Source organism: Stenella coeruleoalba, assembly GCF_951394435.1.
Source record: "Stenella coeruleoalba genome assembly, chromosome: 2".
NCBI classification, from domain to species: Eukaryota; Metazoa; Chordata; class Mammalia; order Artiodactyla; family Delphinidae; genus Stenella; species Stenella coeruleoalba.
In genome coordinates, this window is record NC_137147.1 from 147,604,512 (window position 1) to 147,623,969 (window position 19,458).

Here is a 19,458-nt window from a genome sequence, read left to right on the forward strand (position 1 = left end):
TCTGACTTAGGAGCATCCCTTTAGCTCAGTGATTATTCTTTCCTTTTTTCCCTTTGATTCCCACTGCCTGGCACATGGTACGCACTCAGTAAACGAATATGGAATTGAATCCTACGTCATCCTGATAACAGTATCACTCAGTTTCCCACTGACTTTCTCCCACTGAAAATATATTTGAAACATACATAAGTCTCTGCTATGTCTGGAAAGACGTGCAGGTCTTACGGGAAAGTACTCATTCAAACCCAGAGCCCACCATCAAGAGTCCCAAGAAAGGTTCAGAATGCTTCTTGCCTGTCCCCATTGGGTTGCCTTCCAGAGTATAAGGTGTACATCTCAGATGGGCACATGAAAGTCCCCTCTGCCTCATTTCTTCCACCCCCCACCCTTACTATCCCACTCTCTTCCCTGGTCCCAGCTCCATTCTGCCACTCCCCCTTGATTCAGAGCTGCAGGGCACCCATTCCTGGCTTCCTAGGAGAATGGCAGCAATCCTTATAATCCTCAGAGTGGAGCATCTGCAAAACAGAGGAAACTCCCTCCTGTACTTCTGCTGGCCTTCAAAGCATAACTTTATGCTGTAATTGCCACAAGACTCCATCACTCTCAAGGGTAGAGAAGAAGAGGACCTGGTAAATGAGGGCCCTTGCTACGTATACACACACCATTTTATTCTGGCTGACTTTAATTTCCTTTTAAAAAATCATATCAATTAGCATAAACAGAATCCAAAATTTTAAAAGATTCATTAGTAAGAAGACAAAGAATTGTAGCTCTTGCAAACTCTGAATTCCTCAGTAGGAATCCTGAAGTTTCACAGTATAGTAGAGCCACGGCTTCCCACTTCTGACCTTGTCTTCCCCCCTGTTCAGGTGACATGTTTTGAATCCTGAGGAGACACAGTGCACAATGATTTAAGCCTACCTTAATTTTTTTCCAACTCAAACTATTTCTGTAGGATAAATTTCAAAGAACTATCTGTTTTTCCAGAATTGTTTGATTGTGACTCATTACAGGAAATGGATTTTTTTTTTTTTTTTTTTTTTTTTTTTTTTTTTGCTGTACGTGGGCCTCTCACTGTTGTGGACTCTCCCATTGCAGAGCACAGGCTCTGGACACGCAGGCTCAGCGGCCATGGCTCACGGGCCCAGACGTTCCGCGGCATGTGGGATCTTCCCAGACCGGGGCACGAACCCGTGTCCCCTGCATCGGCAGGCGGACTCTCAACCACTGCGCCACCAGGGAAGTCCTTTCATGCGTATTTTTGAGTTATTGGACTGCTGTGGGTTAAGAAAAGACTGGCTGCCAGAGAAATGCAGGAGGAGGTGTGGGTCACTCTTTAGAGAAGTTTGGTAGTGCAGGGAAGGTGAGAAATAAGGTCAACAGAGAGGTTTTTAGTGCTAAGCAAACATTTTCAAGATAGGAGAAAATATGCTTTGCATTTATATGTGCTGTTGGAGTCATGAAGAACCAGAGAGCACAATACATCATTTTGCACTGACTAACTCAATCTAAATTCTGCCCCTAATTTCATCATCACCATATCCATTTCCTTTTAAAAAATCTTTCATCAAATAAGAGAAATCTTACATTGAACGAAGGTGGGGTTCAGACTGTGGGACATTATTCTCTTAATAATCAGTTCATAAAATATGTGTTATTCTTTATGACTTTTCTTTGGTGGTTTTCTTTGTTGATAATAGTAACATCTTAGAATTAAGGAAATCCCTTGTTTTCCTCTTTTATATGTAAAAATAGTGGATTTTTCACATGTTTTGAGTAAACTGTAATTGACTTATCTGTTTTTGCTAATAACTTCCCTTCATGTGTTAGCTAATTCAAATATTATGTTTTGCTTATGGATTTGTTGGTATCTATCCCTCTCACAAGGTTTTTTTAAAGTAATTATAATTAGGGCACAACCAGCAGGGAAGCATAAAATATTGGAAGACTCTTCCTAGTAGTGTAGTAGTGTTAACTTAGGAGGTGTTATCTATGTCTTAACTTAGGTAATTGCTGGTGTACATAGCAGGGCGAAGGCAGCCTGAGTTGTGTTGAAACAGCAAACAACTGAGCCTTAACATAATACTACCCACTAGAGAGTGAAATCTGGAATAAAGGAGGATTTATCCAAAGAGTTTATGGCCAGAAGTTCTAGAATAACCTTATAATTAAGAACCAGGTTCTCATAGACACTTGGAACCACGGTTGACAATTCGTTTCCATTTGCATGGTGAGATCCTGGTGAGGTGAATGCAGCAGAGAAGGCAGCAGCAGGATCTTGTTTGGAAACTTTTTTGATGCCTAGCATTTTGGAGGGCTGCTTGGCACTAGGTGGGTTTTCCCACAGTCCAGAAGGGGTTCCCATAGGTCTACATGGCTGACTCTGTTTGTCAGGTTCTGGATTCAAAGAAGGAAAGTCGTCTTCTTCAAACTGCAACCCTTCCACCTTATCATCTTTCTTCTCTGCCCTGATCTCTATAGCTGGCTTTTCCTGAAAGGCACAGCCTTTCCGGGAGTGGAAGCTGCCATTCCAGTGGTGATGGTTCCCTGTGCCACCCCACTATGCTGGCTCATGCCGTCGTGACCTCGGGAAGAGCCGTGCCAACCAGATAGGTTCCCTGTGATTCCAGCATATGCTCCCTTAGAGACACCAGAGTCCACGGAATCATGGCGGAATAGGGAGGGCTGGTGCCAGGAATCTCCTGTCGTTCGTAGAGGTCCATTGTTAAAAAAAGCCATCAGAGGAATTAGGTCGACGACGGCTTACTCCAAGTCTACCACCTCCTCAGGGTAGGTGCTCTCCGTGTTTTTCAAAGGTGGCTGTAGGTGACTTAGCTGACTGTGGTGCTGAGAAATTTAGTCAAGCAGGAACAAAGTCATGCTGCACCATTTAGGTCCAGTGTCTCTTTTCAACAAGGTGAGGCATCCAACCTCATGGCCAGGATCCCAGAGTGTAACCTCTGTGGTCCTGTTTCCTGAACTCCTTGAGTCTGCCAGCTGGATTTCCACGAGGTTCTCTTGTTAAAAGGGTACTTAAAATTAGGCTGGCCGGCAGCACACCTTATGATGAAACACAAAGAAGCCAGGCTCTGTGTGGATCAATTTCTCAGTCCCCTCAGTTGCTCATCTTAAACTATCTAGATCCTGACATGTTTCCAAAAGGGGAAAGAGGAAAAGGGAAGGGGGAGGGGAACGTAAAAAGTATTTGTTACACTTAAAAAATAGGGGAAAGGGGAAAGAGCTATATTAATGTTCACCTCGTTCAACTTCCTTGAGTGATGGCCCTATGATGTTGCTTAAATAGATAATACATGGACATTTGCACATTGAATGCAAACACTGTTCATAAAAAGTCGTAGCTTAGAAAGACAGATGGACTTTTGTTTGGACAAATAATGTCATTGAAGTGATAGATCAAAAATAAAACACTGAAGAGCTATAAAAGATCTTCTGAGCAGTCAACTCTAGTAGCAAAACATCCACATTACAAAGCCCTTAGTTTATAAATCTCATTATTCTTACACAGCTGCTAAAACTAGTGTGCAGGTATGTATTTATATATGACTTATCCTTCAAAATCTAAGGACATAAGAAATCTTGTTTAAAAAAAAAAATCAGACAGGAACTTGATATGCTTTTTCCCTCAAAAGAGTAGCAGCTCTCAAGGCAAATTTCTTGGTATAAAGCTCTCAAATGTTTCTTCTATTTCTTTGGTCTTCACTATTTATAAATTCACAGCAAAATCAAAACAAGTAGAAAGACAGGGCTTAAGGAACAGTCATGGAGAAAGTTCCAAAGTGAGGTTTTCTTCTCTTCAGTTTTCTGTATTTCACTCGCTCTGCCCCTTCCTGAAGACTAAACGGAGTTAATGGAAGGTAATAAGAATCTTCTGCTTCAGTAGAGAAGTCACTTTGCATCCATTTCCATCGTTATTCAATCATTTTAAAGGCCACAGGAATCTATCACTTTAGCTCCCTCCTTCCTTCATGTGCGTGCGCCGTTAAGACTCCTGCACACTGACTTTGGAAAAAATTTTCCTTCCAGCAATTTTCAGAAAATAGGCCAAAAAAAATGTATATATATATACTGTATAGTCTTTAAGCTCTTCTGAAGTTTCATGCCACAATAGCTCAGTTCAGTATAGCTGAGAAAACAATCATGTTTATTTACCATGTATTAACCAGTCAGGACACCACAGTTTAGACAATGGAGCCCCACGTAAGCTGACACTCTTGTTTTAGCTTCTCTGCCAAGTAGTACATTATTGGACAGTGATCCTCACAGGTACGAGAATTAAGCGACAACTTTCACTTCTGTCAACCACAAAAAAGAAATGACAATACCCACTAAATAACGATACACACAACATACACGATACATTATACCGTGCCATTCCAAGCCACATTGACGTGAAGCAAAGGAAAAATCAGGACTATCAGTACTGTCCTTATTGAAATTTTTGATATTTTGTTCTTCATGGATTTTTGACACTAATTTCAATTTTTAAAGTATTGCATTAAAATATTATTTATCTTCATTACTGAGATTTTTGGGCACCCCCTTAAATTTTGCACTTACGTGCCTTACCTCACCTGGGCCCTGGCCGTGATGCTATAATAGCCAGTGTTTACGTGTCAGGCCCTGGGCTAAATGCTTTACCTATAGTATTTAATGCATTCCTTGCAAAAATCCGTGAGTAAAACTGAGGCTTAGAGACATTGCTATGGCTTGTCCAGGTCCCGAAGCTTTACCGCACTAGAAAGAATGAATACACAGATAAAGAATACGGAGGCTTTGTTTGCATGTAAGTTTCAGATAATTTATCTGTAGCTCACACCTTGACAGATATGCGTCACAGATGAAGAGGCAGTTACTGTGTCTGATGTATAGTGTATAGCTAGAAAGCCTCCTGTTGGGATTTGCAATATTAAGCAGATTTCTAAGAGGGAGTAGAAATTTCATCATGAGAAGATATTTGATAGGGCTGGTAGATCAATAAATGAATGGTTGATAATCTTGATTAGTGGGTGGGATTTTCAGATGTTGGTATTTGATATTCTTATATTTGAAATACAACATCGATCTTTCATGTTATTGGCCATAGTTAGATTTCATGTAAGAATAATAGTGACATGTAGTGTATAAATTTTAAGTGCTATTTTTGTGGTGTGGTGGACTTTGAACCTGGGCACTTCTGATGCCACTGCCTGTGTTTTAACCAGATGCTGGATGGCCTCCCAATGATCACATCAGACCAGGAAGGAAAAATGCATCATAGGGGCTTCCCTGGTGGCGCAGTGGTTGAGAGTCCGCCTGCCGATGCAGGGGACACGGGGTCCTGCCCCGGTCCGGTAAGATTCCACATGCCGCGGAGTGGCTGGGCCCGTGAGCCATGGCTGCTGAGCCTGCGCGTCCGGAGCCTGTGCTCCACAACGGGAGAGGCCACAACAGTGAGAGGCCCGCATACCGCAAAAAAAAAAAAAAAATGCATCGTAAACTTCAGTATATAATATGCGTGGCATAGTGAGATGTGAATAGACGTTGCTTCAGTTCCCCTTTTGTTCCCCCAAGTATTGTACATATCAAAGAATATGAAGAGGGCTTCCTTGGTGGCGCAGTGGTTGGGCGTCCGCCTGCCGATGCAGGGGACACGGGTTCGTGCCCTGGTCTGGGAAGATCCCACATGCCGTGGATCCCACATGCCGTGGAGCGGCTGGGCCCGTGAGCCATGGATGCTGGGCCTGCGCGTCTGGAGCCTGTTGCTCCGCAGCGGGAGAGGCCGCAGCGGTGAGAGGCCCGCATACCGCAAAAAAAAAAAAAAAGAATATGAAGAGTAACATACAAACAATTTTATTTTGGGGAGTACAAATTAATTTTAACACTCTATCTGATTTCTTACACCTTCACCCAAGTCTACATTGGCAAAGAGTGAAGATTTAGTATAATTTTCTAAACGAACCTGATAAAAGAATCTTTAGTTTGAAATACACAGAGCCAAAAATATTTTGGGATTTGAGCATCTTCTTAAATAATGAAACGGAAGCAAGTGCTTTATGAGTGCATGCTTGCTAGCAAAAGGTATACGGAGTGCTACTTTTTAAAGTCCTGATTAATAGGCAATACATATTCTGCACTTAAAATTAATATCATGCAGTTGTTCTTACAGGAGAAATACCAAGTGTAACCCTCTTTGTTTCCTCTCCAGCATTTGGATACACTTTAATTGTTTTCATGTACATATAGCAGATTTCCCAAGGTCATGTGAATGAGCTGTAGGACTTTCTACCAGGAGCTGTAGCCGCCTCCCACCCCATCCATAGTCATGTAATAGGTTTTCATCACGATAGACTCAGGAGGTAACTTTCTCTTCCCCTTAGAATCATAAATTGTAAATGTGACACATTCTTTTTTTCTTTTTAAGGAGGATTCACGCTGTGACGTTCCTAAACACTACTGGTATGTGTTTAGGCCAGTTACTTAACGTCTCTTTGACTCAGTTGCATCACCTGTAAGATGGCAGTAATGCAGTGCCTACTTCACTGGATTCTAATGGAGATCAAAGGCACTAACTCATGTAAAAAAAAACTTTAGGGCACTTTAGTTACTATTTTAATATTATTTATTATATCTCATATCATATAAATTTTATTATTACTATTTTCTCCCAGGACCCAATCAGAAGAGTGAAGGTCTAATGAATATTGGCTCGACTATTTTATCTTACATATGCAGACAGAAGTTGGTAATTAATCTGGTTGACTTGCTCCTCACACAATTACTGATGTTGCTTGTCTTGGAACAATTCTGAGTATCCTTTTGGTGTCAGTCACACCCCAAACCATTTCTTTCCATTGCATGAAGTTATCAATGTCCTAGTCAAACGGATGTACAGCGCCTAATATCCCGATCATTTTTGGCTGCATCTAACACAAATTCCAAGTTCTCCTCTAAGAACAACGAGTGAGATTGTCACACTACTGCTTCTGCCTTATTTATCTGCATCCTTCCTGCTCCACCTATATGATTCAGCCAAATTAAGCACCCACCCAGGCCCTTGAAAAGGGAAAGAGGCCTGTGCATAATACTTGGTGCTGTGGCAAAGGTGCAGATGGCATCACTAGCCCATCGTCCTTCCTCCCACTGCCAGTTGAAGTCATTCGGCTCCCCATGGACATCTCTGAGGAGGAATATAGCCAGCGATGGCTGAGGAGTCAATGATTACCACTGCCACCACCAACACCAGACAGTCATCTGGCCCCTGCTTTCAGCTGTTTGGTTTATTCTTCTGAACCATAGGGTGGGATTTCAAAGCATCACCAGAACAAGGAAGACTTTTACTTCCCTACTCCTGCCACCACCTGACCTGGGTTCTGCCCTCTGAGATTCTTTCCTCCACCTGCCTACCCTGTTCTTAGCACCAGGAGTAGATGTGGCCCATTCCTGACTAGTATCTCTGCCCAAGTCTCTTACATCAGAAGTCAGGGCTGAGCTTTTCCCGGCTTATTTTCTCCCAAATCCAGTCAGAAGAGTGAGCAAATAATGAATATTGGTTTGACTATTTTGTTTTATTTCGGTAATTTCAGTACTCAAAAGTTGGATAGGTCTTTTTTGGATAGGTCTTAGTGACAAATACAAAAGTCTTGCTAATTCATTATAAATTTAAAACACAAGGGGCTTCCCTGGTGGCGCAATGGTTAAGAATCCGCCTGCCAATGCAGGGGACAGGGGATCGAGCCGTGGTCCGGGAAGATCCCACGTGCCGCGGAGCAACTAAGCCCGTGCGCCACAACTACTGAAGCCCGTGCGCCTAGAGCCTGTGCTCTGCAACAAGAGAAGCCACCACAGTGAGAAGCCTGCGCACCACAACGAAGAGTAGCCCCCATTTGCCGCAACTAGAGAAAGCCCTCTCACGGCAACGAAGACCCAATGCAGCCAAAAGTAAATAAATAAATAAACAAACAATACATTTATTAAAAAAAATAAAACACAAGCATACACAGTATCTAATCTTAACACAATAAGTTTGACATTTCTTTTTCCAAGGAAGAGTCTACTCTTTTTCCAAGGGGAGAAAATAATAATATCTGTAGAAAATTTTTCACAAGAGATATCAGCTTGCCTTTTGTTATACTGAAAGAGAGAAAATTATAAATCAAGCTTTAAAAAAACTTCAACACAAGCATTTTTATGAGCAGTATTGGATGACACGCCAACCAATAAGACTGCCCATAGTAAGCCCTCTAACGTTGCAGAAACTACACAAGAAAATTTCTTATAACTGTAGGACATGATGATCTAGATTGAATAGAACCACCAAGTACCTGGCACAGTGAATTAAAAAAAACTCATACCAAGGCAGTTCTTTTTGAAATTTCTGAACACTAAAGATAAAGAGAAGATCCTAAAATCTTCCAGACTGTAAGTATATCACAGACAAAGAATCAGGAGTCAGAATGACATCAGACTTCTCAATAGTAATACTGGAAACAAGATCAGTACCTGTAAAATTCTGAGAGATTATTTCTATTATAGAATTCTACATCCAGCTAAACTATCCATTGAGTCTGAGGAAAAAATAAAGACATTTTTATATATTCTACTTCCCAAAAATGTACACTTTCTCAGGATTTTACTGAGAAATGTAAACTGCATAAGAAAGTAAGCTAAAAAGAAAGAGACATGGACCCAGGAAGTGGAAGATCTACTCCAAGATAACAGTAAAGAGAATTCTTAGGAATATGATAAAAGTAATACCAGGACTGATGTCCAACAAGTCTTATGGAGAGCAACCAGTACAGACTAAAGCAAGAAGTAGAGCACCACAGGAAGGATACTTCCAAGAAATTAGAGAGAAAAAAAGAGAGAGAGAAACGGATTATCTAATATGTTTGTACCACAGTGAAAGGAGTTATACTTCTATCAAAAAGTCTGTAGATGGGACTTCCCTGGTGTCACAGTGGTTAAGAATCCGCCTGCCAATGCAGGGGACACGGGTTCGAGTCCTAGTCCGGGAAAATCCCACATCCTGCGGAGCAACTAAGCCCATGTGCCACAATTACTGAGCCTGTGCTCTAGAGCCCATAAGCCACAACTACTGAGCCCCCGCTCGCCACAACTAGAGAAAGCCTGTGCGCAGCAACGAACACCCAATGTAGCCAAAAATTAATTAATTTTAAAGTGTTTTTTTAAAAAAATGTCTGTAGATGAATTAGTGAGAGGTACAAAAAGAACTAAACCAATGGCCAAAAAAGGCAATCGTTAATACTAAGAAAAGAAAAAAGTTGTCTGCAATCATACATAGCTCAGCTGTGAACAATAGACATAATGTAAACATTGATTATCAGCTTAATCAAAAATTGTTACCTCACCATATTGGGGAGATTGGAGGAAAAGTGTATGTGGCAGAAGGTAGACTGAGGCATTTAAGAAAGCTAAATTCTCATCTTCCATAGTAGAAAGTCAATAGATAATAATTAACAGTGAAAGATCAAGAAACATCAGTATAAACATCTTTGACTTTATATACTAAGTATTGATACATGTATTTCTCTGATGCAAAAAAAAATTAAAAGAAAACTCGAGTTATGAGGAGAAAATCATAGAGTATTTAAAAAATATATGTACCTATTATTTTGAAAATCCTCAGTTTATTTACTTAAGAGTCTTATTACTGCCTTTCTTCCTAGGACATAATTTCTGTATTTCTATTTCAGGTACTTTCAAGATGTGTTGTTAGCAAACCACAATTCTTCCCTTTGAGAATGGCATTATGAAACCTTTTATAGAGGACGTAAGACTCTAATTTAAAAACAAATTTTGTTCAAAAGAGCATAAACCCATTGACTGCATAGTAAATTGTTCCAAATTTATGTTAATAATTTTCTGACAAAAAAATCAGTATATGGCTTTTCCTATCAGTTTTAGCCCATTAAAAATAGAACAGTCGGGCTTCCCTGGTGGCGCAGTGGTTGAGAGTCTGCCTGCCGATGCAGGGGACACGGGTTCGTGCCCCAGTCTGGTAGATCCCACATGCCGCAGAGCGGCTGGGCCCGTGAGCCATGGCCGCTGAGCCTCCGTGTCCGGAGCCTGTGCTCCGCAACGGGAGAGGCCACAACAGTGAGAGGGCCGCATACCACAAAAAAAAAAAAAAAAAAAAAAATAGAACCGTCAAGATAAGGCCTATTTGATTAATACAAAATCATTTTCCAGATACATAGAATATTCATTTAAGGTATGGGTGTGTGTGTGTGTGTGGAAATATAATAATGTTTCAGAGCAAGGAAAAAGAAAAAAATTATTTTAGTTAGCTTTTTATAAGCTTTACGAATAACAAAAAGCCAGGGGACTATTTTCCATTACTCAGATAATGAAAATCATTGCCTGCTGAATATATATTACATACATTATCATGTAACAGAAGGACTTCAAGATTCAGAGCGAAATTTTCAGATTTGGGTTCAAATTTTGGCTTCATCTCTTACTAACAGGATGATTTTGGACACATCATTTAATTTTTTTCAGCCTCCATTTCCTCATCTATTGGGAATCTAGACTGTGAAAGGCACTATTTTGGGCATAGGGGATACAGTAGTCATGCATAATCGATGCCCTCATGAAGCTTATATTTTTTTAACTTTTTTTTTTTTTTTTTTGGCCATGCCACACGGCATGCTGGATCTTAGTTCCAGACCAGGGATCGAACCTGCACCCCATGCAGTGGAAGCACGGAGTCCTAACCACTGGACTGCCAGGGAATTCCCGAAGCTTATATATATATTTTTTAATTTTTATTATTTTTTTAAATTTTATTTATTTTTGGCTGTGTTGGGTCTTCGTTTCTGTGCGAGGGCTTTCTCTAGCTGTGGCAAGCGGGGGCCACTCTTCATCGTGGTGTGCGGGCCTCTCACTGTCGCGGCCTCTCTTGTTGCAGAGCACAAGCTCCAGACGCGCAGGCTCAGTAGTTGTGGCTCACGCGCCCAGTTGCCCCACGGCATGTGGGATCTTCCCAGACCAGGGCTCGAACCCGTGTCCCCTGCATTGGCAGGCAGATTCTCAACCGCTGCGCCACCAGGGAAGCCCCGGAAGCTTATATTTTAAGTGGGGAGATAATGAGCAAGCAAAGCAATTTTAGATAGTGATGATCCTCATGGAGAAAATAAAAAGAGCCATGGGACAGTGATCAATGTGGAGCATGTTGGCTAGTTTAGAAAGGATGGCTACCATGGACTTCTATAAGAAGGTGGTGTTTGACTGACACCTAGATGATCTAAAGTCAGCTATGTAAAGATCTAGGGGAAGAGAATTTCAGGCAGAAGAAACAGCCAGTCGAGAAGGGGCTTGGCATACTTGGGGCTAAGAGGAGGCTGGTGTGGCTTAAGCTCAGAAAGAGAGGAAGAGAGTGGGGTACTAGATGGACTCAGAGGGCAGTGTGCATAGGAGCTTGAAAACTGCAGTAAAGAGCTTGGGTTCTATTTGAGATGAGACTCAAAAGACAGTTTTAAGCAGGGGAATAACCTGATCTGATTTGGTCTGGTGGCTGTCCTGAAAATGAGTTACAGGAGGGCATAAGAGAAAGCAGAGAAACTAGTTTTAAGCTATTGGGTGTATTGTAATGATGACGTAATTGGTATGATTATGGCTTGGATTACAATGGTTGCAGGGGAGATAGGGATAGAACTGGACTGATTTTGGATATAATGTAAAGGTAGAGTTAAGCAAACTTGTCATGAATTAGTTAGGGATGGAGGAGAGAAAAATCAAGGTGGTTGCTGTTTTTTCAACCTGAGCAACTGGGTAAATTATGATGCCATTTATAAGGTGGAGAATTCTTCGGGAGGATCAAGTTTAGGGGCAGAAATGAAGAGTTCAGTTTTAGACATGTTAAGTATGAGATGTCTATTAGACCTCTAAGAGGAACTATCAAGCTGGCAGCTGGAACTATGAGTTTGAACTCTGGGGGAGAGTTTGAGCAGAAGATATTGTTTGATTAGCATTAGCATATAGGAGGTACTTAAAGTCAAGGGACTGGATGAGATCATCTAGGGAAGACGGGCAGATGGGGAATTGCGTGCGTCCTGGAACCAAGCCCTGGGGCAGAGAAAAAGGAACCAGATTCCGGAATCAAGAATCAAGAACCCAGAAAGGGGGCTTCCCTGGTAACGCAGTGGTTGAGAGTCCGCCTGCCGACGCAGGGGACACGGGTTCGTGCCCCGGTCCGGGAGGATCCCGCGTGCCGCGGAGCGGCTGGGCCCGTGAGCCATGGCCGCTGAGCCTGCGCGTCAGGAGCCTGTGCTCCGCAACGGGAGAGGCCGCAACAGTGAGAGGCCCGCGTACCGCAAAAAAACAAAAACAAACAAACAAACAAAAAGAACCCAGAAAGGGAGCCTATGCAGATGAACAAGAGTCAGGAGAGTATGGTGCGGCAGCAGGCAAAGAAGACTTTCAAGGAGGTCAGTGGGGTCAAAGGCTGCTGAAGTTTCAGAAGTTAAGGCCCCAAAAGAGAGCGATGGATTTGGCAACATGGAGGCCACTGGTGACCTTGATGAGGGCTGTTTCAGTGGAGTGGGGGGGATGGAATCTGTTTGAGCAGGTTGACGAAAAGATGGGAAATGAATGAAGAAGTGATGCCCGTAGACAATGCTTTCAAGGAGTCCTGCCATAAAGAGGAGGAGAAAAATGGGAAGGTAACCAGAAAGGTTTTTCAGTTTGTTTTTTAAAATAGAAGACGTTGGAACAAGTTTCCTTTCTGATGCAGTGATCCAGTAAATAGAGAGAAACCAGTGATGCAAGAGAATCATGATTTTAAAATCCTGACAGTTGAATAATTAAATACAAGTCACTTAAACTATATGAAAAACTTCCAGCAAAAACTCCCTAATTTTGAACAGTTCTATGAGATTTCTGTTGTTTCGTTAGCTTTTTCTCAGTCCTCGTTTCCAAGCATTTAATCTTGAGTTTACATGTATCTAGTTTTTTGCTTGCTGACACTTTAACTTTCTTCATAATCCACACTTGTCATAGATAATAAGTCTGTGTCCATATGAGGTATCATTTCATTGTGATTAAGAGATCAAGTCCTTGAGTCGGACTGGCTTGGATTAAGCCTCAGCTCTGCCACTTGGTAGCTGTATGGCCTTGGGCAGGTTAATTAAAATCTCTGAGCTTTACTGTTCTTTTCAATCAATATTATTAATAATAATACCTATTTCATTAAGTTGTTCTGAAGCTTAAATAAGAAAATATACGTAAAGTATCTGGCATGGAGTAGGCATTCCATAAATAATAGCTGATATTATCATTACCACATAGACGAATAGAAACCAAAATGAAAAAATATTAATGTAGTTAAGATATTCACAATTTTAAGAGTCAATAAATTGCCTAATGAATTCAATAAATGACAAATTTCTTCTGAATCACCCAAATAATCTTTGTTTTCATATAGCTTTCAAAAGGTATGCATTAAATGTTATGGGCACTAGATAGAGTTGGTGTTTGCACAAAGCATGAATGTAGATGTATACTGTATACTTTAATACAGGAATTGTATACTTGAAAATGCTTAATTGTATTTTCATGAATTTTACAGGCATAAAAAGTATGCATTGAACATCTGCTATGTGCAAGGCATATACTGTGTGCCTCTACCTTATTTTGTTTATGAAACTATGGCCACAATGCACTTTCTTTTCCTTTCTTGGTCAAGAACATCAAATTTAAGCAAAGATAGATGATAGATCGATGGATGGATGGATGGATAGATAGATAGACAGATAGATAGAAAGGAGATAGATAATCAGGGTTTGGTGGTTTAGAAAATATGTCTTCAAGGAAAGAGCTTAAAGACCTCAATACTTTTTCCTAGGCAGGCCCAAAGGCTCCAGGTATTGGCCAGAAATAAATACGAGGGATAGTCAAGCATCAAAGTCCAAGAAGGGCACGTTTTCAAACAAGGATTTAGATTGATATTTTAGACAAAAGAGCTAAAATTCAGGAGGAGATCCTGTGAGGAAAGGAGACTTGGGAGAAGTCTCAAGCAGCACCAGGGAGAGCTCCCAGCCAGTAGCCGTTTCCTACTACATCCTAAGAAGAAGCTACCCATTTTCTTTTTTTTTTTTTAAAAAGATCTTCTTTTGATCTGGACCATTTTTTAAAGTCTTTATTGAATTTGTTACAATATTGTTTCTGTTTTATGTTTTGGTTTTTTGGCCGCGAGGCATGTGGGACCTTAGTTCCCTGAGCAGGGATGGAACCTGCACCTCCTGCATTGGAAAGCAAAGGCTTAACCACTGGACCCCCAGGGAAGTCCCGAATTTAACCATTTTCCTTCAGAAACTCAGGTTTTCCTCACCTTGTTCTTCTTTCAAAGTAGGATCACCTAAAACTTAAGGACTTTTCTGACCTCCAGTGATAGGGACCACATCTGCTTCCGCACAAGAACCTTTGATCAAGTTTTCAAGAGACCCAGTTCTACCTAGAACATTGCTACCCAAAGTGTGGTCTGTCCTTCAGATTGTCATACTGAGTGAAGTAAGGCAGACAAATGAATAGAAATATCATACGACATCATGTATATGTAGAATCTAAAAAAAATAATAATACAAATGAACTTATTTACAAAACAAAAACAGATTCACTGACTTAGAGAACAAACTTATAGTTACTGGGGGGTAGGTGGTGGGGGAGGAATAGGGAGTTTGCGATTGACATGTACATACTGCTATATTTAAAATGGATAATCAACAAGGAACTACTATATAGCACAGGGAAGCTCAATATTATGTAACAACCTAAATGGGAAAAGAATTTGAAAAAGAACAGATACATGTATATGTATAACTGAATCACTTTGTTGAACACCTGAAACCAACACAACATTGTTAATCAGCTATACTCCAATATAAAATAAAAAGTGGGGCTTCCCTGGTGGCGCAGTGGTTGAGAGTCCGCCTGCCGATGCAGGGGACATGGGTTCGTGCCCTGGTCCGGGAGGATCCCACATGCTGCGGAGCGGCTGGGCCCGTGAGCCATGGCCGCTGAGCCTGCGCGTCCGGAGCCTGTGCTCCGCAACGGGAGAGGCCACAACAGTGAGAGGCCCGCGTAACGCAAAAAAAAAAAAAAAAAAAAAAAAAAGTGAAAACAAAAGCAAACAAAAAAACCAAAGTGTGGTCTGTGGACCAGGCGCACCAGCATCACTTCTGTGTTCGAATGCAGATTCACAGGTCTCTCAGCAGATCTATGAAACTGAATCTGCATTTTAACAAGATTTCCAGTTGATTCATATGAACCTTAAGTACCGAGAAGCATTTGCCTGGTGAACATGACCCCACCAGAATCCGGTAGACTTCAAGAGCCTTGTTTTTTCACTGGATAAGAAACTGGTTCAGGAGGTAGGAAGGCTGGTCATTAGAACCATTGGGAAAAATCTGGAATTTTGTCTTCTAAAAGAACCCTAGTCATGTCTTGCCATTTGGAATTTATAAGGAATATCTATTTGATTATAAAACAACTCATAAACAAACAGGAAGACGTGATAAAAAGGAACAAACAAATGGGAAAATTCTCTCTAGGCTGACATTTAGCATGCAACAATATGCAACAGATATTCAGTACGACACTTGTTTATTTTTCCATTAAACTCAGCTGTCCTAATTTGAGAGTCTCCAAAAATATCAGCTGCTATTTAGCTTCCCTCAGTTAAGAGTTGTTTAATTTTTTTACTAGACAATGAAGTTGATTATCATCACTGCAGAAGGGAGAACAGAGTGTCATAAAGTCACAGAAGGACGAGCCCACCTACACATGGTCACAGTGCCATGACTGGGGGACACTGTGACTAAAGGCACGTTCTGGTCATATAAACTTAGAGGGATATGAAGGGGATTGCTAGAATCAGCGCTAGAAGCTGCAGAGAAGTGATGTGTGTCCTGCGTGTATTTGCTTTTTGCATTTCAATTTCCCAGCAGAAACATTTTTGTCCTGCTTCTTAGATGGCAGTCCCCAAGGAGTGATTCTCCATTTTTCTCTTGCAATGGATTCTCTAGATCATCATTTCAGGTAAACTCTCTGTGAATCAATCGAGGATACATCAGGCACTTGCTCTGAGTCCAGCTCTGGGCTGGGGAGTGTGAAGGGGAAAGGGAACTGGGGAGTGAGACCCAAAGTATATTTAAGTTGCATGATTCCTAGCCTTGAGAGGTTTCTTGTCTTGCTGGCCAGAGTTAAAATAAAAAAGACATACCAAAACAAACAAACAAACCTACACACACACAAACAAACAAAAAACCCAAGAAGCCATTGGGAAGAAATGAAAGAGTATTATAGTGCTAAATTATATAGTTCACACTCTGAGCGCTAGAGAAGGTCAGGAAAGAATGAGTTCTTTTCCTCTGAAAAGAGGAAAGGAAAGCTTAAAATGGGCTCTGATGAATGTGTGGCATTTTAGTATATAGAAGTAGGATTAGAGTAGTTCCTAGAGAGGAAAAAAGGAGAGTAAAGGTGAGTTATTTAATATCTCTTAATCTGACTTTTTACTTCCCTAAATGGGAAAAAGAATAACAGTATTCGTTTTGGTTGGCTCATAGGTTTTTAGGCAAATTATATGAGATGGTGTTTGTAAATGTTTTACATCCAAATAGTAATCCAACGGATGAAATGATTTCAGTAACCAAATTATCAGTAGTGATTTAAAATCAGAATATCAATTCCTGATTTTATAACTGAAGAAAAAATAGCCAAAAGGGTTGTATCAGTCTTCTACGTAAGGTTTTTTCCTGCAGTCAGTCTATCCAGAAGTCAAATTACAAATCGAAAGGAGAGTGATGATCCCGATAATACTGGCCACCGTTTACTGTACACCAGTGTCTTGGGCTCCTTGCCCATATGGCCTTGCTGATTCCTTGCCCCAGCCCTGTGAGGAGGAAACATCACTGCCACTCTGCACTAGTCAAGCTTCACAACTAATAAGTGATGGAGCCCAAATGTAAACTCATGCTCATCTGGCTTCAAAGCCCAAGCTCTTACCCCTACGTTACCAGGTTTAAAAAAGGAATCAGAGTAAGAAGTTATTCATTCAAGTTTTTCCTACCATGCCTATTGTTAGCACGAACAAGACTGAGAGGAAAAATAGCTGAAAAAGTGAACTGAACTGGTTGTTATACCGGTCTTGAGCAGCACTTTTGGGTTATTGATCAGACTAAATTCTAACAACCTTTCTAAGCTTTCTTAACTCACTCTTGGAGAGACTAGATTCCAGAGAGACCATAGAACTACCGTGCTTATCCCTGTGAATTAGAGAATATTGTTTTCTGAAAGGGGAAACATTGAGTTACAGCTAATGAATTTGATTGGTTGTGCAAATCAGTTTGGGTAAGTTACAAGGCATCTCTTTCCTACATCAGGTAGGTTTTCTGTTGCCACTGTTCATTGCCTCACCTCTGAAGCTGGTCCATAAGCCCAGTCTTAGAACTACCTCCCAGCTCGTGTTGTATCTTCAATGTGCCATGAAGTTTACACTCGAATATTCATTTGGTTCCTAGAATAGAAAGGCTTAATGCCTTCCTAGTGAAGCAGAATGAGTCTTTTTTTTTTTTTCCTATTGCTATGTTGATCATAGAGTAAGTTTAACACTTAGAACTTGAGGAGGTGACATTAAGAAAATCAAGTCAATATGAAAGGGGAGATGACAGGTTGGGATGGCATTGGAGCCACTGACTCAGCATCCACAGACTCTGGGAGGGGAGGGGCACTGAATCAGGATGCTGGAGAGCTCAGCATTCATCCTTTGGATCTGCAGCGAGCTGAACTCACTTTTTATCTATAGCCTCCAGTTTTGATTTTCCTTTATTTTCCAGGATTCTTTAAGGGTAATGACAGAAGCTCCTCTAACTGCTTCACCACACACCCCCCCGCCCCTATTAACCATTTTAGTGGTTCTGTGCACATCACCTGGGAAGACACACCTGCAGAAGTCTAGGACAGTGATTTACAAACTCTTCAGCTGCTAACCCACAGAAAGAATTTTGAAAAACTACGCACCCCCATATACAGTTTAAAGTTAACATCTAAAAATTTTCACCATAAATTCAAATCGTTGCAAAAGATGTAATTTCTGGCACAATAACATTTTAAAATTGAACTGTTCCAACACACTTTGGAATGATTCCAATATCCTCTAAGCACTACAGCTCTTTGAAATGTACCTGACAGGGTCATTATGAAGACGGAGGACTTAATAGATGACAGTGCCCTGCACACGATAAACAGTATGTATTTGCTGTTTGTGTGTACGTATAGAAAGGTGGAAAGGGGTTGCAAGATGTTAGCAGTTAATCTTAGGAGGGGTTGTAGCAGGTGATATTGATGTCCCACACCGCATCTCCTCAGCCCATGTTTGAGTTCACACACCCCTGTGGGTCATAGTTTCTGCTGTGCTGAAGACCTTACATCTCAAATGGTGTACGGCTCTGCTTCCCTGCTGGAGAGCTCTCTCCAGCTCAAAGGAGTTTACTAACACTGATGCCTAGACACAGTCTGGAACCTGAAACCATTGACTTCCTCAGGGTCAACGCTCAACAAATGGGAGACAGGAGGCAGTGGGAAAAAGCCCCAGTCACCCCCTGTCCTCTGGTGAGACAACTGTGAAACGTGTTATACAATTTCCCAGACGGTCCCCAGCAGGACTGAGCCCGGGTGGCCCACTGTCTTATTAGAGCACACATTATTGCTGTTTTTCCTTTACCTGTCTTTTCAAAGTAAATAAATAGATTTTTTTTTATAGCTCATGTGTTGGTTTACTTTGTTTTTAAGAAAACGTATGCTATATTTTTAAAAAAATCCTTCAGTTTGTCTGATTAGCTTTTTTTTTTTTTTTTTTTTTTTTTACGGTACGCTGGCCTCTCACTGCTGTGGCCTCTCCTGCCGCTGAGCACAGGCTCCGGACGCGCAGGCTCAGCGGCCAAGGCTCACGGGCCCAGCCGCTCCGCAGCACATGGGATCCTCCCGGACCAGGGCACGATCCCGCTTCCCCTGTACCGGCAGGCGGACTCTCAACCACTGCGCCACCAGGGGAAGCCCCTGTCTGATTAGCTTTTTACCTTGACCTTATATCAGAAAATTACGTTTCAGATTTAATGTATGGAATTCCAAAAGGCCACATCCATGTGTTCAAATTAACGTTTTTTTTAGACCTCTTTATTAGAGTATAATTCCTTTACAGTGGTGTGTTAGTTTCTGCTTTATAACAAAGTGAATCAGCTATATGTATACATATATCCCCATATCTCCTCCCTCTTGTCTTAGAGGGAAGAGATATGGGGATATATGTATACATATAGTCTCCCTCCCACCCTCCCTATCCTACACATCTAGGTGGTCACAAAGCACCGATCTGATCTCCCTGTGCCATGCGGCTGCTTCCCACTAGCTGTCTATTTTCCATTTGGTAGTGTATATATG

The 19,458-nt window shown here is 41.3% G+C and overlaps 1 protein-coding gene and 1 pseudogene across 2 annotated transcripts in view; both read right to left on the reverse strand.

The window, feature by feature from the left end:
• FAM81A (family with sequence similarity 81 member A) overlaps window positions 1-19,458 on the reverse strand; it is a 123,873-nt gene that overhangs the window by 80,097 nt on the left and 24,318 nt on the right. The window lies entirely within an intron of this gene.
• LOC307182385 (vasculin-like protein 1) lies at window positions 2,096-3,312 on the reverse strand (annotated as a pseudogene). The gene has a single exon. The product of its transcript is annotated as a vasculin-like protein 1 (transcript).